The sequence below is a fragment of the Dipteris shenzhenensis genome, chromosome 4 (assembly GCF_047967505.1).
Source record: "Dipteris shenzhenensis isolate YYH24624 ecotype China chromosome 4, Dip_SZ_1.0, whole genome shotgun sequence".
Lineage (NCBI taxonomy): Eukaryota > Viridiplantae > Streptophyta > Polypodiopsida > Gleicheniales > Dipteridaceae > Dipteris > Dipteris shenzhenensis.
In genome coordinates this window covers 36,546,009-36,566,673 of record NC_141599.1, presented here as the reverse complement: position 1 = coordinate 36,566,673, position 20,665 = coordinate 36,546,009, and the positions used below count along the sequence as shown (strand labels likewise).

Here is a 20,665-nt window from a genome sequence, read left to right as displayed (position 1 = left end):
CAGAAATCTAGTGTCCCAGTGGAGGCCTATCACACTTCTAGGGACTTGTTACAAGATTTTGGCCAAGGCAATCAGCCTCTGATTGCAGCCCCTTCTCCCAGATCTTATTCATGACACTCAGACAGGATTTGTGCATGGCAGAAGCATATTTGATAACATTTTCTATTTCTTGGAAGCTTCAAAGTGGGCCATGCAGAGCGGCTAGAATCTAGCCATTCTACTTTTGGATTTTGAGAAAGCTTATGACAGAGTAGATTGGTGTTTTTTGGAGGGCACCCTTCTACGTTTTGGCTTTATTGATGCTTGGATCAGAGGTGTTTCCTCCTTGTATAGATCAGCCCACAGCCTAGGTACTTATCGGTGGAGTAAGGGGTGAGAAATTTCAGATTTCCAGATCAGTCCGTCAGGGATGCCCCCTTGCTCCTTTCCTTTGTTTGTTCGTGGCCGAAGCTATGAGTATCTATATTCGATCTCAAGCATTAGAAGGAAAGAGGAGTTACTTGACAGTGAGTTGGCAGATGACACTACAGTTTACCTGGATGCCACTCCACAGACGCTCTCTTCCTTCAGGACAGCATTGGATTTATTTTGCTTGGCAGCGGGGGCATAGATAAATTGGCATAAATCCAATGGCTTTTGGATCGGTAATGAGGACACTCCAGTTTGGGGGCTTGACATAGGATTTACTTGGGTTCAGAGGGGTGTGCCTGTCAGATATTTGGGCTGCCAGGTCAGCTTGGATATTTCTTCCACGCAGCAGTTTGCTCCCGTGTTGGAGAGCATCAGGAGAAAGCTCCTTTTTTGGAGCTCAGCCAAGCTGGATCTTGCCTCTAGAGTTGTGGTGGTCAATCAGATCCTCTTGGCCATGGCCTGGTTTGTTTGTTCTTGCTGGTGCTATTCTAGGGACTGCATCACTCAGCTCAGGAGACCGATCAGAAATTTTCTTTGGAGTGGGCTTGATGGCACAGCAGATACCTTAGCTAGGGTGGCTTGGGAGACCCTCATCCTCCCTACACAAGAAGGGGGTCTCAATATTATTGATCTAGATTTGCAGTGCAGAGCTTTACTTTGCAAGATGGTGGTACGGGGACTTATGCCAGGGCAGGAACCGTGGAAGGCCTTTCTTATTAGCAACATTCAGAGGTGCATACCTTCTTCAGGAGGAGACTGGATGAGCAGTATTAGGTGGATCTTCACCACAACACACCTATGATCACCTTCGTCCCCTCTCATGGTTGCCATTCTGAAAGCATGGGCCAGTTTTAGGAGCACTCTTGGGAGGATTCCTCCTTTCTCTCGTGAAGAGATTGATAGGCAACCCATCATGTGGAATGACAGTATTTTAGATGATCATGGCAGACCACTTGGTGCCTCACTCTACATGTAGTGGTCCAAGTGGGAGAGGGGACCTGCATCATCTTTGGGGTCTTGGAAAGCTTTCCGCATGCTTCCACAAGAGACCAAGTCTCAGTTGACAGGACATCTTAGAGGGAGTGCAGGGAGGATCTTGCAGATTGAGGCAGCCCTTCCAGAGGAGTGGGTAGACACAGATGATATGCCACTCACTTGCTCCACTTGGGCAGGTACTTTTACGAGAGGCGGTGTTCCGCTTCAGGTTTTGGCCTTTCGAGATGCACAGGAGGATGCTTTGGTTTTTACTGTGCAGGATGGTGGCAGATTGCTCAGATCCACAGAGGACATCTTGCTTGAGTCTGCTTTTCAGCCTATCAGGGTTGTAGGTCTTTTGGTGCAGGGATCAGATTTAGAGTGGTTCCTCGACCCAGACCCTCGACTTCTCTCCACCGGGTCTTGGAGGCTTTGGCTTTACAGGGGAGTTCCCATTAGGTATTTGCAGTGGGACCCTAAAGAGTGGGAGTGGATTGACGCAGGGCATCGAGAGAACAGCATCCCCTTCTTTCGTTGCACGGTCAGTAATGCCAGGAGATTTCAGCTTAGTGGTAGAGATTGGAGACCTTCCAGAGTTCCTCATTGGGAGACATTTGATATCACTGTGGATAGAGGTGCTTCTGAAGGAGACTCTGGAAATCCCACAGGAATAGAAAGATCACTCTTTTCTTTTGGCTTTCTATCCATGGTAGGATTGCGGTGAACCTTTGGAGATCCAGGTTCGGAGCCGACGACCCTACTTGCTGACACGTCCCAGCACTCCTGAAACCCCTGATCTGCAAAATAACCACACACAACATCAGAACTGAGCAGGCTGCTCACCACCCAACCGTGACATCTACGGGATGTGATCCCGAATCAGAAGATGTCCCCTCCGAGCCACGAGCTGAGCTACTGGCACGAACTCCCAATCAGATCCAAACCAACCTGGTGTCCCATACCACCAGGTGGCGCTGTGAAGCCCTGGATCTGCCACTGGGCCTTGGGCTACGCTAAGATGCAGGCGCGCGTCCGCGACACAATCCAGGATCAGACCTAGCACCTGGGAACGAGACTTGCTCCCAATTGCACCCCAACTGCACACTGAGAACTGAACCCCCTGGGCCTCTTTTATAGACTCGGGCCCCGGCGCCAAAAATAGCGAAGAACTATAAATAGTTCGTACCCTTGCCACTCAACCCGAGAATCAAGCCTGCCTAGCTCTAAGCCTCCCCAGGCTAACCTGAGCTAGTTCTGTGTAACTAGTACACGTCAGATACCAATCCGTGCACATGACATACTCCCCCTCCTCTAAGAACTCACTCCTGAGTTCACTAAGAAATCGGGAAATGTTCTTTGGAGGTTTTGTAATGTCTCCCATGTTGCATCCTCCTCAACACGATCCTTCCACTTAATCTTGTATTCCGTGATAGTACGATTTCGAATCTGTCTTTCACGAAATTCAAGAATTGATTCAGGTTCGTGAGGAATAAAAGTCAAATCTGTAACTTCTATAATCTCATGAGGAGAAAAAAGTTGATCATCTGCACCCAACACTTCTTTCAGTCTACTGACATGAAAGACTGGATGTACTTTAACATCAGGAGGCAATTCGAGTCAATATGCAACTGGTCCAATTCTTTTAATGACCTTGAATGGGCCACAGTATCTGGGGGATAATTTCGGAACCAAACCAGTACTTAGGCTCTTGGATTCCTTAGGAATTCTCAAATATACCATCGTTCCTTCAGAGAACTCTCTGGGTGAACGATGTCGATTAGCATAAAATCTGTCCCGATCTTGGGCACTTCTAATAGACTCCTTGGCAAACTGCAACATTTCCTGCATGTCTTGCAAGAAATTCTTAGCAGCATCATTTTGAATTCCTTTTAATCCAACCATAACTGGTGACTTAGGTTGAAACCCGTACATAACCATAAAAGGACTATAACCTGTACTAGAATGCTTTGCACTGTTGTAAGCAAATTCAATCATGGGTAGATAATCTTCCCATGAAGACTGTCTCTTAGATACATATGCCCGAAGCATGTCTTCAACCAACTGGTTGACCTTTTCTGTACTGCCATTGGATTGTGCATGATCCGAGGAACTCATACTTAGAGTAGTTTCCAACTTCTCAAATACAAGTGTCCAGAAGTTACTTGTAAACTTTGAGTCCCTGTCACTGACTATGTCAGATGGCAAACCATACAGCTTGAACAAGTGGTCCACAAACTCGTGAGCCAACTGAACAGCTGAAATAGTTGTTCTTGTAGGTAAGAATCTAGCCATTTTTGTCAAACGGTCAACTATGACCCAAATAGAGTCATGACCCTTGCGCGTTCGAGGTAAACCAGTAATAAAATCCATGGAAATACTTTCCCATTTATTACCCGAAATCTGTAATGGCTGTAATAAGCCCGCGCTTCTAAGGCGTTCAGCCTTAGTAACCTGACAAACTCGGCAACCTACTACATAGTTCTCTATAAATGCACGCATCTTAGGCCAATAAAAGGTATGCTTCACAAGAGACAGAGTCCTATGTATACTTGGATGTCCTGCACTAGGAGCATCATGACACTCCCAGAGAATCTTGGATTTTAGGTCCAGAACATCAGGCACACAAATCTTTTCATTCCGGAACAGCAAGCCGTTCCTAATCATCCACTGACCTCCCGCCGCCTGTATCCTAGTAGGTGGCACAATCCCTGAGTCCTGGTCAACCATGGAATTCCCATCCTGGACTCTCTGCCAATAAGAACTGAAATGACTATCAGTTGCGTATAGCCCTCTCAAGGATTGAAATAGGTCTGAGGTTATTTCCGTAAATGACAAAGCATTTACAAACTTAACTCGACTTAAGGCATCCGCCACACTATTCAACGAACCCTTACGATAACGTATTTCGAAATCAAAATCCTGCATTAACTCTGCCCATCTAGCTTTCCTTCCTCTCAAGACCTTCTGGATACGATCCAGATCAATGCTAATACCTTCAGAAGAAATCTTGTGTCCTAAGTAAATGATCTCCTTCATAAAGAAGTCACATTTACTCATCTTGGCATAAAGCTTATGCTGTCTTAGAACAAGTAAGACAGCCCGGAGGTGTCCTATATGATCCTCAAGCGTTTTACTATATACCAAGATGTCATCTAAGAACACTACCACAAATTTGCCCAGATAATCTCTGAACAAATCGTTCATCATCTGCTGAAAAGTAGCAGGAGCATTGGTCAAACCAAAAGGTAATACGAGGAACTCGTAATGACCATACCTAGTCCGGAATGCCGTCCTATCTATGTGTTTAGCATAGATACGGATTTGGTGATAACCCGTACGCAAATCAATCTTAGTGAAATACTTCGCTCCGGCCAAACGGTCTATCAAATCATCAGAACGAGGTAAAGGATAGCGGTTCTTAATTGTAACTTTATTTAATCGTTTATAATCTATACACATTCTCCAGGAAGAATCTTTCTTCTTTCTTAAGAGGACAGGTGCACCCCAAGGTGATTTACTTGGGCGGATATAGCCCATATTCAGGTAATCCTGAAGCTGGATAGCTAACTCATCCTCCTCTACCTGGCTCATCCTATAAGGTGGTACACTGATAGGTTGAGCCCCTGGGACTAAGTCTATGCGATGATCTACTGCCCGTTCTGGAGGTAAACCTTCCGGCAGTTGAGCTGGGAATACGTCTTGAAAATTATCTAACAACATTCTCAATTCTCGGTGTTCAAACACACTTAATTCATTTTTGTTAATTACCGAAACAATAAATGAAGAAAGTGGAATCAAAACACACTGATAGACATCATAATGAGAAGTGTTCAATATATTCCGAAGCTGCATCGCAGATACAATAGGCCCCTGAGAAGGGGGAATCTTATCACACTGAATACAAAATTGGGTGTCCTTGTCTACAAAAGAAAGCGGATGCTCTGTCCATCCGATCTGGATATTGTGGGTTTTAAACCACTCTATCCCGATCAGCAAGTCTACATGCTCTAGATGCATAACATAACATGTGAGAGCTCCTGTGTAGGCTTGAATCCGGATGGGAAGCGCTTCAACCTTGCGATCCCAAAACTGCTTCTTCCCAGCTGGAAGCTGCACCTCATAGGTGTGGTCGCTAGGTACTGTGGACAGCCCCATCTTCTGCACAAATTTGTAATTAACAAAATTGTGAGAGCTGCCCGGATCAAAGAGAATGTGAACCTGTTGGTCCCTAACTTCTCCATAAACTCGAAAAAGATCATGGGAACCAAACAACGAAGTATTAAAGGTACAATTACAAGAAAGGGGGCAGGTAATGACATTTACTGAAATACCTGTCATCGTAACTTGGTTGGCTCCCTTGGCTGCGGTGCGTGGACCCGCCTGGAGCTTCGGTCCTAGCACCAATTTTTTATTCTTCCGCTTAGGACACTCATTCTTTGTGTGGCCCCGCTCCTCGCAATAAAAACACCGGCCTTCTTTCTTGAGCCTGAGAGTGCGAAGGAAACGGGCCTTACCATTCTTCGCAGGAGTTAAGCTTTTCCTGGAGGCGTTGTCCGTAGACTTCGTCTCCCCAATACCAGTTGCATGCTGAAAGAACTTGCGTTTGTTCTTTCCGCTGGTCTCGGTAACTGTGGTTGCCTTGGTACCGGCCATGGTATCATCATATATGCGCGCATATGTCATGGCCTCCTGCAATGTTGTGCACTTGTTATTCTTAATCTGTAACTTATAGGAGTCTGGCAAACCATCCACGAAAAAACCTAACAAGGTTACAGGATCCATTTTAGTGGCCCTGGTTTGCAGATCCCTAAATCTTTGAAGATAAACTTCAAAAGTTAAATTCAATTTTGACATATCGAGGGCCTTGAGCTTGCCAACGATATCGTAGTCATCTTCCTTCTTCGGGAACTCCTTCCTGAAGATACCCTCAAATTCTGTCCAAGTATCAGGCTTAGGCTGGAGTTCTTTCCACCAAAGCAAGGCTTTACCTGACATAAACCCTGCTGCAAGCTGAATCTTTTTCTCGTCTAGATAGGGGTGAAATTGGAAGTGTACTTGCCACTTGTGCAACCAAGTGTCAACCACCTCCTTTGTTCTAGATTTTTGGTCACCTGGAAAGGGATCCGGAGTGATATTCGGGCCTAGCACGGAAGCCATGGCATCCACATGCGTGAGTGCCTGAACCGTGCTAGCCAGAAGAGTCAAAGTTGCTTGTATCCCTTGGAGTTGCTGTGTCAACCCCGATTGATTAGCGTTGACCTGCTCAAATTTACCATCCAGAGCAGTCGTGAACTCACTGAAGGCTTTCTTAGTTATCAGGTCGTCATAGAGACCCTGATCATCCTCTCCCACTGGAGTGTAATCTAGGTCCTGCTCTCCCATGGTGAACTCGGGATTTGGAGCAGCAGACATGGCTGAAATCTGATTTGATTACAAACGGAGAGAAATAAGTGACTGAAACAAAGGACAGAGCAAGATGGAACAGAAGAAAACCGTCCCGAATGGAGCTGACGGAAGGAGATGCTGAAATCTGGCAATTCGGAAGACCACGAGTCCTGGTGCCTCCCCGAACCTGCTAACCGGATGGGCAGGCTGCAATAGAAGCTGTGCGGACTGCTGACGTGGCCTGTACGGCTGCTGACGCAGGCCGTACGGTGGCTGCAGGTGCTGGCGCAGCTGCTGTTCGGTACAGCAGCAGGTACAGAAGCAGGCAGAACAGTCCGTACAGGCTGTACGGCTGTCGCTGGAGCTGTATGGGCTGGTACGGAAGCTTCGGGAGCTGTGCAAGGCTGACGCAGGCAAGGGCAGATGCAGGGGAGCTGATCGAAACAGGGCGCAGGCTGAAGGGCGAGGCTGGCTGGCACGAAACTCGAGATAACTTCTCGAATCTTGGGGCTGCTTGTGGGTAGCCTAGCACCCAGCCCCCACCTATATAGGGTGCAGGGCTGCCTGATTTGGAAGCTAGGCTTCCAAAAAAGGCTAAGCCCCTCCAGCTTTGGAGGGGTGCTTTTTCGAAAAAAGCACCTGAGCCCCTCCAACTTTGGAGGGGTGCTTTTTCGAAAAAAGCACCTTGTTTCAGCGCAGGCTGCACGCAGCCCTAGGCGCAGGCTGTTCGCAGCCTGTTGCGCAGGCTGTGGACAGCCTACTGCGTTGGCTGTGGACAGCCTAATACACAGGCTGTCCCGCCACTACAGCCTCATCTACTGTGCCCCCTCCTAGGCTCCGCATCCCCTCCTCCCTTGCTGTCTATTTCCTGCACTTCTCTCCTTCTTTTCTGCTCTCCTTCTCCTCCCTCAAAACTTCTCTCCGTAGCCTTCAGAAATTTCGATTCTATTTCACTCCTCTTCTTCTTCCTTTTCCAGATATTTCTTCACCCCTTCTACCCCAGGTAGTCAGCAAAAACGCAGCAAGAAATCTCGAATTTTAGGGCATACCTGGAAGAGAAATCCGTCAAATTTCTCGCATCAGAAGTTCCTACCTCAGGAGTTGGCTCTGATACCAACTGACACGTCCCAGCACTCCTGAAACCCCTGATCTGCAAAATAACCACACACAACATCAGAACTGAGCAGGCTGCTCACCACCCAACCGTGACATCTACGGGATGTGATCCCGAATCAGAAGATGTCCCCTCCGAGCCACGAGCTGAGCTACTGGCACGAACTCCCAATCAGATCCAAACCAGCCTGGTGTCCCATACCACCAGGTGGCGTTGTGAAGCCCTGGATCTGCCACTGGGCCTTGGGCTACGCTAAGATGCAGGCACGCGTCCGCGACACAATCCAGGATCAGACCTAGCACCTGGGAACGAGACTTGCTCCCAACTGCACCCCAACTGCACACTGAGAACTGAACCCCCTGGGCCTCTTTTATAGACTCGGGCCCCGGCGCCAAAAATAGCGAAGACCTATAAATAGTTCGTACCCTTGCCACTCAACCCGAGAATCAAGCCTGCCTAGCTCTAAGCCTCCCCAGGCTAACCTGAGCTAGTTCTGTGTAACTAGTACACGTCAGATACCAATCCGTGCACATGACACTTGCCCTCGTTGCCTCTCTGCTTCGGAGACTATTCAACATTGTTTATGGGACTGCAGACAGGCGAGGATGATTTGGATGGGGGTAGCCAGGATTTTCAGTCACTTTGCCCACTCCCCATTCTTTATGACATGGGGCTCAGTGGCTTGGCTTTCTCTTACAGGGCCACAGGTATTCTATGAGAGACTTGACTCCTCTCGGGCCATTTTGGTTCGACATCATCAGATTGAGTCCTGTTCGTTGGATGTGGTACCACACCTTTCTTTTACAGATGTACATGTCTCAGTGGATACTTCTTGGGAGATTTTAGCGAGCATAGCATCCTGGCATATCTGGAGGGCCAGATGTACAGAGGCTATGGAGGGTACTCAGGTTTTCATCCCTCGCACACTGCTAGTATCTGGACAGACACCGTATATACTTTGATGGCCATATGGATGAGGATACAGGGAGACTCCCGTGCAGCCTCAGCTAGGAGGGCTTCTTTCTTCAGGGAATGGAAGGACTCTCCTTTCTTCTCTGAGACTCCTACAGGGTTGAGGTGGCACTTTCAGCCTCAGCCTTGGTTGTTTTCCACCTCACTTTGAGGGGGTTTTATTTATCCTCATGATTTCATGATGTCGTATTTACGCTCAGAGCTTGCTCTAGCGATTTCTTTCTTACTTAATAGAAGTCTCTTTTTTGGAGAAAGCAGGCCCTAGCTTTTTGCTAGGCCTAGTCTATAAAAGAAAGGCCTATGGTCTCCCAGATTCATTCAAGATTGTACTCAGTCCATGCTCTTGTGAGAGCCAATTGTACAAAGCCTTATTCTATCGCAATAAAGACCTTTGGGGGTGTCCAACCCTTATTTCTCAGCCCTAGTGCTGTGTTTTTCTCCTTACCCTTCTCTCCCAGCACTCTATCTTATTGGTGATTCAATTACCACAGCTTTAGCACGTTTCTCAACAAGTGTACGGAATTTTCAGTGCTAGGTTTCCTATCCCGTGTACCACGATTTTGCTCAAGAGGAGTCCTGCATCGTGTGCGAATTATTCCACAGTGTCGAAGTGAATTGCGATTTTCATCTGGTTTGGGTTTTAGAATGTGCATCTTAGAGAGACCGATACAGGGAGGAATGGAAAAAGTGATAAACATCCACCAAAGAGTGCTCATACGGTCGAATGTTATGGGCATTAGACAATGACTACGATGCCCAATAGCAAGACCGGCAGAAAATCTTAACTTAGTTTGGTGTAGAGGTATATCTACCAAACAACCACAACTGCCTACCAAAAGAGATCCTAGGAAAACGAGAATGAAGGTTAGCCCCGAGTTTGGGAAGAAAATCATGAGCTAAATATGGAATACACTATACACCTGGCAACCAACAAAGAACCAATTGGTAAATCACCTACCAAATAGAGACACAAGAAAACCCGTTGCTAGAGTGGTAATTTACTCCTCCAGATGCGCCAAAAGACAAACCTTCCACCAAGTAAAAGATTTGTCAAGGTGTCAAAAAGGATTCCCATCCTCCTAGATCCATGGCTGTGGAAACAACATATGATAAATTTCTTGGCAGAAAGATCTGCAAAAGAGAATGGAGAATATTCAAGAAATCCCCAATCAAACTTCCAATTTACCAAAGGAAGAGTACTAAACAAATGGGGGACAGGCTGAAAAGGTTGCAACAAGGTAGGGAGAATGCACCAAATAGACCTGTGATGTAACCCCAAACAAAACGGCCTTCTAGCTCTAGGAAATGAGAGCATGGAACCCCTATCATCCATGATAGAAATACCCAAAGGATGCAGGAAATATGCCTATCTAGGCTGAAAATGGGCAAGAGGAGGAGTAAACCCATGTCTCGAATGGATGGCTTTGCAGACAAAGATATTCGCAGGATTTGGAGGACGGCCCAACTAATGTAGATGAGACAAAAGCTACTGCCGATCACAAATAGGCGAGAGTAGAAAAAGGACATCTGGGAATATGACCATGCAAGAGATCTCCTGCACAATCATAATCATGAGAGTCTGATCCATGCATCTTCACAACGTAGCCTGCTAATTATATGCTATCTGTTAGCAACCTCCAACTCGCAGCTCATGGTCAATCGGAACAAGCCCCAACTTCTGCATAGTGTTGAGAAATTGGTGTGGTCCCACTGTCCACATGAACAATTGTGCTCTGAATGCCACCCCTCAATCAGCACCCTTGGCACCCATAAATGCATCAAAAGATATTGAATAGAGTACATTGAGCATCCCAATATTGCTCCTCCTCATCTAAATGGGCACTTCCATCAGCATCATTTTGTGCATGGAATGGCCTAGCAACATGATGCTCAGCAAACGTAGCTCTAGGAGTACGGCTTTGGTTGGATGTGTGATGGGCATGCTCCAAGCCGAGTAATACCATCTGGATTAAAGGAAATTTTTCAAAACCATCGCCGGCTCCGGCATCTAAGGTTTGTGCTAACTTATGTGCTTCTCTGACTTTGCAATCGAAGGGCGCCGACATTGTCAAAGTCATGGCCTGTGAGACATAGACAATCTTTGAGAAGAGGCAAGAAATGACAACACCTGCTTAGGAGGCAAAGCAAGATGAGAGGCCAATGAGATAGAAGAACGGAGAAAGCTGCCAGGCTCAAGGCTCCGATACCACCATAGAAAAGGGGAATGCAGGATAGCAAAAGGGAGGCCTGAGGAAGGAGGGGGGAGGCATAAAAATATGGAAATGGATATGAGATAAACGAAATGAAATGAAATGCTTGTGTTAAATCCATGGGAGACCCATTAGGATCTATGGGATTGAAAAAGGGAGAGAGGGGGGGGGGGGAGAGATAGACATCTATAGAAGGCCTCACGGGCCTATCAGACAAAGTACAAACATTAAAAAAAGTGACTTACTACATCTGTATAACCAGAAAGACAGTTCAATGGATAGAGCTCAACTCCTCCCAAGATATTATAAACATAGATACATTCTAATACTATCATAAGATGGCCTTTATAACATTAGTTTAAGAGTGAGAGTCTTTGGGTTTGTATTTGAAGTCCCTAATCAATGCTTGCCCATCTCGATGAGCCGCCCATTTGCCTACCTTACATGCTTCCTTTACTTTAGTGAGTTTGATCTTTCTTGGAAGAAGTGAGCTCCTTAGATATCCATATCCTTTTTGTGTGCAAGTTGTCTGGGTATCTTAACTTTTGTTGCCTTCTCTTTGAAGTAGACGTGTGCTTGTGTTCCTTTTTGAGTGATAATTATATCATTTTGAGAATCTTAACTTATGTTGCCTTCTCTTTGAAATAGACCTGTGCTTGTGTTCCTTTTTAAGTGATAATTATATATAATTTTCATCCCATTCTATTTGTCGTATTCCCTTCTTGAGGCATGTAGTTTTGTCTTCAGTGGAGTTCTTATCATCAAGGAAGCCATCTAGTAACCCCTTAGGATCATTCTATAGTTTACTGTGGTTTCCTACTCTTTTACTTCCACACAAGGGTAAGATTTATTCACATTATTGCTTGCCTCAGCAATCATCTCCTGCTTGATGAAGCTCACTTGAATGTGATCATTTCCTCAATTTGGAGACACGCTTTGGTGCTTGTGGAGATGCATTGCATTTGTTCTTCAATGAATTCCTGGTTCCCACTGCTTTCCATGGTCCTACACTTTCCTCCCAAGAACTGCAAGCTGAAGCTTAAGCCCTCATATTTCCTGTTGCAAGTGATAGATCTATATCTGTGGGTCTGAGATGATCTTCTGCCTTTGATATGTCTTTGCATAGGGTTAAGGTATCAATGCAGCTGCAATGGCTGAATATGAAGGCTTACTGGGGGTCAAGCTGGCAAACACTGATTACCCTTCTGCTGGAACTAACCCCCAAGTTGGGCTGGGGGTTCAGCCTCACCCAGGGTTGATGTGAGTGAGCTGACGCTAATTGGAACTGGAGTCGCTCGACTGGAACCCTAGCTAGAATTGCCTCTGAAAAACATGAACTGTAGCTCCGAGAACTATTGGAGGACCTACAAGTTGTTGGCGCTGACCTGTGACCTGCAAACTAAACTTGGAGCACATGCTGCTCGACCCGCTTTGCTAAGTGCCACTTGATCCATCTGATCCGCAACCTAGATGGCCTATTGAAACTTGCTGCTGCAGGCGGCACCTAACCGGTAATCTAGGCAGCCTACTGGAGCTTATTGGCAACAAAGATAGATGAATAGATAGATAGATAGATAGATAGATAGAGAGAGAGAGAGAGAGAGAGAGAGAGAGAGAGTTGGAAGAGGAAGGGAGAAAGAAAGAAAGTTTATTAAAGTCTTCAAAATACCGAAGGGTCTATAAGATTGAAAAAACCAAATACAAAGAGCTGCATCGGTGGAGCCTCTATACCCAAAACAAGTACAAACATAAACAATAACATAAAGTGTCTCGGTAAGATTAGATGTCACATCAAAACGTGCCTACAAAAGTGGTGGGTTGAGCCTATATAGTCTCCTCCACAATCCCCTCTAATTCTCAATAGAACACTTCTATATTAATCCCTATTACCCCAATTTGTTACACTGAACTTTTTGCAAGGTCTTAATGTTCCAGTATCCACTAACAGATGAGCAGTCCTACCATCAATGTCGCCTCAACTTGAGTGTTTTGGCATTTTTACCCATCAATGCATCAAGGGATATTGAATAGAATCGTGATTGAGCATCCCGATACTACTTCTCCTCATCTACTAGAGTATTACGCTCAGCATCATTCATGCATGGAATGGGATAGCAATTTAGTGCTTAAGAGATGCAATTGTGGAAATCTCATGCAGAATACCGGCATTGGACTGAGAGGTAATTATGTCGTCTCATCATGATTCTCAAGTGTGTCATGAGTATACATCCCACATTGCGTAGAACCATCTAGGTCAAAGGGAAGAGAGGGACTACCTCCCGTTCCATCCTCAAGAGATTGTTCTGCATTGTTTGCACCATATAGCCCTTCATAAGTCAGATCAAGAATATAAGGAGCATTCACGAGCTCTCCTTCATTATTAAGAAACTCCACAATCATGCTGAGCTTGGTTGTCCCTACATTTCTCAATTTGCATACTTGCTTGTGCTCGAGAATCCACTTCTCCCCACACTACAAGCATAAAATTTCCCTCTTTTTGTTGTCCAGATAGCCCTAATATGTTATTAGATTCTGATTTTTCTGGTACAGAATTAGGGTTTGCTCCCAATTTTGCATCTAGTTGCCTATAAGGTCTAACATAAGGCATCCTGTTTCAAGATATAGAAGGAAACCTGTGAAACGGGGCCGCTGAAGCCTTTTTGTCAAGCCGCTCTCTTCTTTTCAGACTCTGATGCATGTTCACAAGCGCTGCTCACAGATGCTAGGGAAGATGCAGTCCTTGAATAAATCACAGCAACTTCCCCCATCATCTGGTAGAGCGCAATATGATCGACATCAAATGGCATACCATCAATGTCAGATTGACCACTAGCACCATTGCCTTGCTGGAACCACGAAAGCCCCGCATGATGGATGGGCTATGTGTAACTGTAAGTGCTCATCTGTGGTAAAATAGCGGCATGAATTTCTAGCTGCATAGCCCTGCCAAATGCATCATAATGCAAAAGTTGCGAAGTAAAAGGTTCAAAGAAGGATTGTCCTCTCTCTTGTTGTTGTGAGTTACTGCGAGAACCCAACTGCTCTCCGGAAATGCTAATTGGCAGGAGGCTCAAGTATGAGGTAGCTTGTATTTCCTTGAGTGCAAAGGCTTTGATCATCATCACTAGAAATGCCCCTCAAAACGTAAGGTGCCACGTTCTACTTCCTTTCACACATTGTATGAAATTCAAGGTCTGAGAAAGCTCGTACCAGAGATTCTATAGGGACAACCTTTGGTGGCAGCTGTCCAACAGCGAGAAAGGGCACTACCTTGCTTCCACTTTTAACCCCTATATTCATACATATGAACTTATCAGAGCGTTCCTTGGCTCCCACCGCTCATCCACCACCACTTCTACCCAATGCCCCTCTACTCGAAGCTAGTGCACCCACTCCAGTAGTGAACTCTTATGATTGCCCTTAACAGTACTATCCCACGCCTGCAGTGAACTCTTATGATTACCCTTAAGAGTGCTATCCCATCCTACTAGCCACACACCAAGGGTGGATCCCATTACCCATTGAGCAAACAAGGTGGGCACCAAGGAGGTTGAAGAGGATTGGGAAGAGGCCCTAACCTTCAAACGTGAGCAATGTACTATAGATATGGGGAGTATGGCTACTACTAGGATGAATGCTCATAGCGTTTTCCCGGGCCATCTTGCACACGGTGCAACACCAACAACCACTACAACAGTAATAGTCCGAATGGAACATAGGAAAATGCACTCAAGTAAGCATGGTTGGGATAGTAGCGGCGGGAAGATAGAAGTCATCAAATGATTAGGGTGGTGCTAGGAGCAGTGACAAGGTCACAATCCAAAGATGACAACAAGATAACAACTTGACACTGAAGAGCTTGTCATCACCCAAGACAAACTTTGCCTCAAAATCAAGCATAACAGGGTCAAGAGACATTCCAACATTGAAGAAGCCACCAAGTACTTATTTGGTTGCTGCAGACAAATCACATAAGTACTTCTCTTGCTGCTTCTTCTAGCTCAAGCAGGATGATTGAAGGAGCAATATACGGATCCATAACGGTTTCCACATGTGGCACTTCCAACAGGGGCCAAAGCATGCATTCATGATACCAAATTATGGTCAAGGGGGACCCAATCTAGTTTTTAGAAAGAGGTTCCTTCAAAGGACTGGAGAGCCAGGTTTGCATGAAATTCAAAGGTAATTATGGTCAAGGAGGACCCAGTCTAGTTTTGAGAAAGAGGTTTCTTCAAAGGACTGGAGAGCCAGGTTTGCATGAAATTCAAAGGTAATTATGGTCAAGGAGGACCCAGTCTAGTTTTGAGAAAGAGGTTTCTTCAAAGGACTGGAGAGTCAGGTTTGCATGAAATTCAAAGGTAGGAGGACAAAGTATGGGCAAAAAAGCACAAGTAGGACCTTCCACTCTTGCAATGAGACAATGTCCCTGTCCAACAAAGAGGGGTCATAGAGCATTTGTAAGATGGAAGACAAGGGGGTTAAAGTGATAAATCAAACCATACAAGAGACAATGGTAGCAAACTCTGGCCTACAATTCCGATCATGGGTAAGCTTTGATGCCAAGCATGCCAGGTAGGGCTCTTAGGTCTCAGAAGGCCATCACACAATCTTCTCCTTGATGGAGGATCTAACCTTCTCCTTGATGAAGGATTGAATGGATTTTGACCCAACATCACCCTAAGGCAACTATGTCGATTGTCTCCACGAATGAAGGGTCGATTCCTAAAATGAACGTCAGGAGGTTGATAGAAAGCACAAAAGATTGTGATAATAGACCCATGGTGAACAAAGTCTCAGCCTATTTATCCCTCACACGTGTGGCGGTGGAAATAAATGGGATACCCTTAAAGAATGCATTTCTAATAATGGTAGGGCAGCCGTGAACATCATGCCCAAGAGAACCATAGTGCAATTGGGTTTGAGCCTCCCTCGCTTAGTCCCTTTCAGGTCAAAATGGCTGATCAGCGGAAGGTTATGCTTCTAGGAGCTGTCAAAGGATTTCCATGTAGATTGGAGGGGTTACCTTCCTATCTAACTGTTTGTCCTCAACATGATAGGGGATGAAGTTGCATACCCACTCTTGCTGGGTAGACCATGGTTTAGGTCTGCTAAGGCTGCCGACGATTGGTCTACCGATGAAGTCAAAGTACCTCTCGGGTCCTTGACTGTTGAGATTGGTAAAGAAGACTTTGAAGAGGACTGGCCATAGAGGAAGAATGGTGGGCACTTGGCGACTAGTCCATAAATGGGAAGCAGTTGGCGTATATTGGAGACTCCCCTTCCAAAATGAAACTTATGACGCCATGGCCTAGCTCTGATGTCACAATTTGTAAATCAATCGTTTCCTGAAACTATGAATACTCGTGGAAGGATATACCCTTAAGGAGAAAGACTTCCCATCAGGCACAAACCTTCACAAGAGCTGTGACTATATAACAAATGAAGAGGGCAGCTGTAATTGTAGCAAAATAATATATGTCACGCTCTATAAAAGAAGAACCATAGAGATATACGCTCTAATGAAGAGGACGAGTGTAGTTACACCCCCTCATAAAGGACCACACCTTTCACAAGAAGTACAAACCTTGTTCTCCGCTACCATTACAGTCTTCCCTTCCTCCTTAGCTCAATAACAATGTTAAATTACTAGGTTGTCTTACACATAAGGAGTCCTCGCGCTTTGCAATTGAGAGATGGGGCATCCCCAAAAACAGTAGAAAGGAATCTCAGAGCAATTTCTAAGATGTACTTTTAGATCAATGAAAATTATTTGTTCTTAATGGACATGGATGATGATAGAAAAAAGCTCCTCGAAAGTAGGTAGAGGCTTAGGCTTTGGTAAGAAGATTAAGTGTAGTGAAGTCGCAGATCTTTTATTGCAACAGGGAATGGACAGAGACACATACTTCTCATAGTTTTGTAGGAGAAATCTAAGCGCAACTTAAGACCGTTTCGTACTCCTCTGAGATTATGAATACAAAGAGTCCATTGCTAGTAGCAAATGTGTGAATTGCACTTATGAAGAATCTAGTGCACGAATTGAGAGAGAATTCGTCTGCCAGTATTTCATTTTCGCCTGCATTTATTTATCTACAGGGCGAGTAGCCGGCTTTGAATAATGATGCCCGATGTACTTTTACGCAACCATCAGCATCAAGACACCCGTGCATGATCAGCACCAATGAGCAAAAATACTTGTGAACATTGGAACTAGCATGCCTGCAATATACGTTCATAGAGCTCTCCTCTCATCTACGTGGACTCATTGCTATTTTTCTGTATGCATTTACATGCATGCTGATAGATGCATGTCACGTTGTGCTTTCCTTTCGCCAGCTCGCAGCTCCACTCTCGTTTACGGTGTACAGTTCGTTTAGAACTGTGAATGCATAATTACATAGCGGCACTGCTGAGGAAGATGAGGGTTGGAGAAGTACCTGCAAAGTCCGATGCGCAAGACTAGATCAGGAGAGGTCTGGACGTAGAGGAAGGGGAGAGAACAGATGAGATGCGAGCTGAAGTTTGGAAAATCGCCGAAGGCTGAAAGCTAGCTGAGAGGTAGCTGAGATTGATGATAACGACGTAAATGCGGGCAGAGGGGCGTCTCAAGAGCGATGTAATTATTAGATGGTTAACGACTTGATATGCTGGCTCTCCTCCAAAACGCACTGCCACCCTTCGTGTTTCCATGCAAAACTACAGTACACCTCATCCATACTTTCACTTTGTGGATCAGGTATCAAACGTTCTATTGGCAGTCAAGAAAGATACACGTGTCAATTTGTCCCTCCACTACTTCATCTTATGTTAGACGTTTCATAAGTTGTGCTGCTTTCCCACGCCGGCAAAAATGCTACGATCAGTGCAAAATGCTTGCCACTGCCACAAAAGTTCCTACGCATTAGCTTGGTTTGTAGATACGAAATTTTTGTCTGGGCACGTGATTTTAAAGCGCACGTAGCGAATCATTGATCAAGAAAGTCTCTAGCCCCTATATACTCGGGTGGAGAGAGGGATTTCCCGTCTCCATCAAGGCATATATATGCCGGAATTTGGCACTAAAACTCCAGGGGCTTCCCATCCAAGGACATTGTAGATAGTAGCATTCCCTAGCAAATTTGCCTGGTTTTCCAAATGTGGGATTGGCCTCTTAGATTCTCTGCGCTATTAAATCTAATAGGAAACACTCTGAAGAGGGGGTTGGGTAGTAGCACCTCTCTCTCCATTCTATCATGGAATGTCCGTGGGTGCTTTGACAAAGTTAAGCAAAAAGGTTGTGCTTCAGTAAGGAGCTAGATATTGTGCTTTTGCAGGAGCTTAAATAAGGTGAGGATGAGGGGTTGGTTTGCTTTGTGTTGTGCCAATTACCCTTTTTGAGGCAAGAGGGGAGGGGTAGGGGGGTGGTAGGGAGGCGATGGTGTGTGTGGAAGGGGGGGGCGGGGGAGAAAAACAATGATATGTCCAAGGGAAAGGAAAGCATGAAATTATCCAAGAAGTGATGCACAAATGTACTTCATCTCCATTGACACCTTAGTTGCTATCAATGATAATGGTAGAAGTAGAGGAGGTTATCTTGGTCGGAAGCTTGAAAGAGCCGAGATGGGGATAATTTAGAGCAGGTAGCTATGGTTGTCAATCTGAGACTGCACTTCGAAGTTTTCTCGATAGGTCAAGAGGAAGCAGGTAAGGGAGAGAGTCAATCTCGAGCGATGGATTCCAATAGTAAATTGAAATAGAGCTTTGGCATATTGTTGATGTTTTCATATCAGAGTTTGGGGGTATAGTGGGCTCATCTGGGGGTGAAGACCCGATATGGAGGAGCAAGGTGCAAAATATGTTGGCTAAAGTGGTGTGCAGGGTCTTCGAAGTGCAACAACTAGAGGCCTGGCTAGACCATCTATAGAAGAAGACCTGTGGGAAGCAGTCAATAACATGGAAAACTACAAGTCCCTAGGACCTAATGGTTTGACAAATGATATTTTTGTGGCACATTTTTGTGATGGTTCCCTTCTCAAATTTTTACTTGTCTAGATAGGAATGGTCAAATAAGTTGTCATTCAAGTGTGAAATAGGATAAACCTTGCACATTCTCTTAACAAAAGGAGAGATATTGACATCATACTCGGTGATCTTAAATACCATATAGGATCTTCAATAGCAAAGGAAGGTAGAAATCTTCTATGGTTGGAGAACATGGAAAGGAATGAAGAAGATGCAAGAATATGGACAAATGCCTTTGATGATAAACAAGAAATTACAGCAATGGGAAGACATTTGTTCACCCTTTGTGGATGCCAATATATTGTAAGGAGCCAATATTTTCTACGACAAGGAAAACTACATGCAAAATTATGCAAGAGGAAAGCGTAATAGCTCACTATTAAGGGGAACAATGCTTAAATCTTCCCATATGTGCATGATCTTTGATTTCAAAGGAATTACATAAGAGATTCCAAAGGAATTACATAAGAGATTTCAAAGGAATTACATCTTTGATTTCAAAGGAATTACATAAGAGATTTCAAAGGGGAAAGCGTTATAGCTCACTACTAAGGGGAAGAATGCTGAAATCCCCCCATATGTGCATGATCCTTGATTCCAAAGGAATTACATAAGAGATTTCAAAGGGGAAAGCATAATAGCTCACTACTAGGGGAAACAATGCTTAAATCTTCCCATATCTGCATGATCTTTGATTTCAAAGGAATTACATCTGAGATTTCAAAAGATCAAGGAGATTACTCTAGCATATTTGACTTAAGGGAAGCTAGCTATTTCAAAAAGGCATCTTAAAGGTAAGATGAAAGGAAGTGCAATGTCTTACAAAGTTGTAAGAAATGAATGCAAAGTTGAGCTAAGTTTTAATGGAAATAGCCCATGAGCACTTGATAGAGGGAAAAGGTAGGAAGCAAAGGTATGCTTTGCAATGCATGGTTTGATGAAGACTACAAAACAAGAAGAACAAAGTGGAAGGATGCCAAAGATTGTGAAATTGGGCAAGAATATGAGAAAATGGTCATTTAGAAAATAGTGGAAGCAATTGTGGGAGCTTTTGTTTAAGTACCTCAAAAGATATTGGAAGACTCTACATGCCAAGATGTTTGAAGCTAGGAAGCTATGTAGAACTTGGATATGCTTGCCAATGACACTGCTTGGATGGTGTTTGAAGATCTACATGCCAAAATAGCAATGTCTTGGATAGTGAGCTTGCCAAATGACATTGCTATTTCTTTAATGCCACTCCATAGACTCCCGCTTCTTTCAAGGGCCACCTCGGATTTATTTTGTTCTGCAATTGCAGGTGCACATATCAAATGGAATAAATCCAATGGCTTTTGGATTAGCGACGACAAAACCCCCGATTGGTCGACCTTTCTCTTGGATTCGGAGGGGTGCCTGATACTTGGACTACCAAGTCAGCGTGGGTATCTTCCTTCACAATAGTTTGCTCTTGTGCTAGAGAGTAGCAAGAGAAAACTCATGTTTTGGAGCTCAGTCAAACTTGAACTTGCTTCTAGGTTGGTTGATGTTTACCAAGTACAACTGGCCATGGCATGGTCTATTTGTTAGATTCTTGGTGCCACTCTTGGGAATACAT

At 44.8% G+C, this 20,665-nt stretch overlaps 1 protein-coding gene across 1 annotated transcript in view; it reads right to left on the bottom strand.

Moving 5' to 3' along the window:
- Nucleotides 1-17,615, bottom strand: part of LOC147902789 (uncharacterized) — a 186,892-nt gene extending 169,277 nt beyond the window's left edge. Inside the window, exon 1 of the mRNA XM_087373704.1 lies at nucleotides 17,505-17,615. The gene's annotated coding sequence lies outside the window, so the exon portion shown is untranslated. The remainder of the gene's footprint in view (nucleotides 1-17,504) is intronic.
- Nucleotides 17,616-20,665: the final 3,050 nt, after the last annotated feature.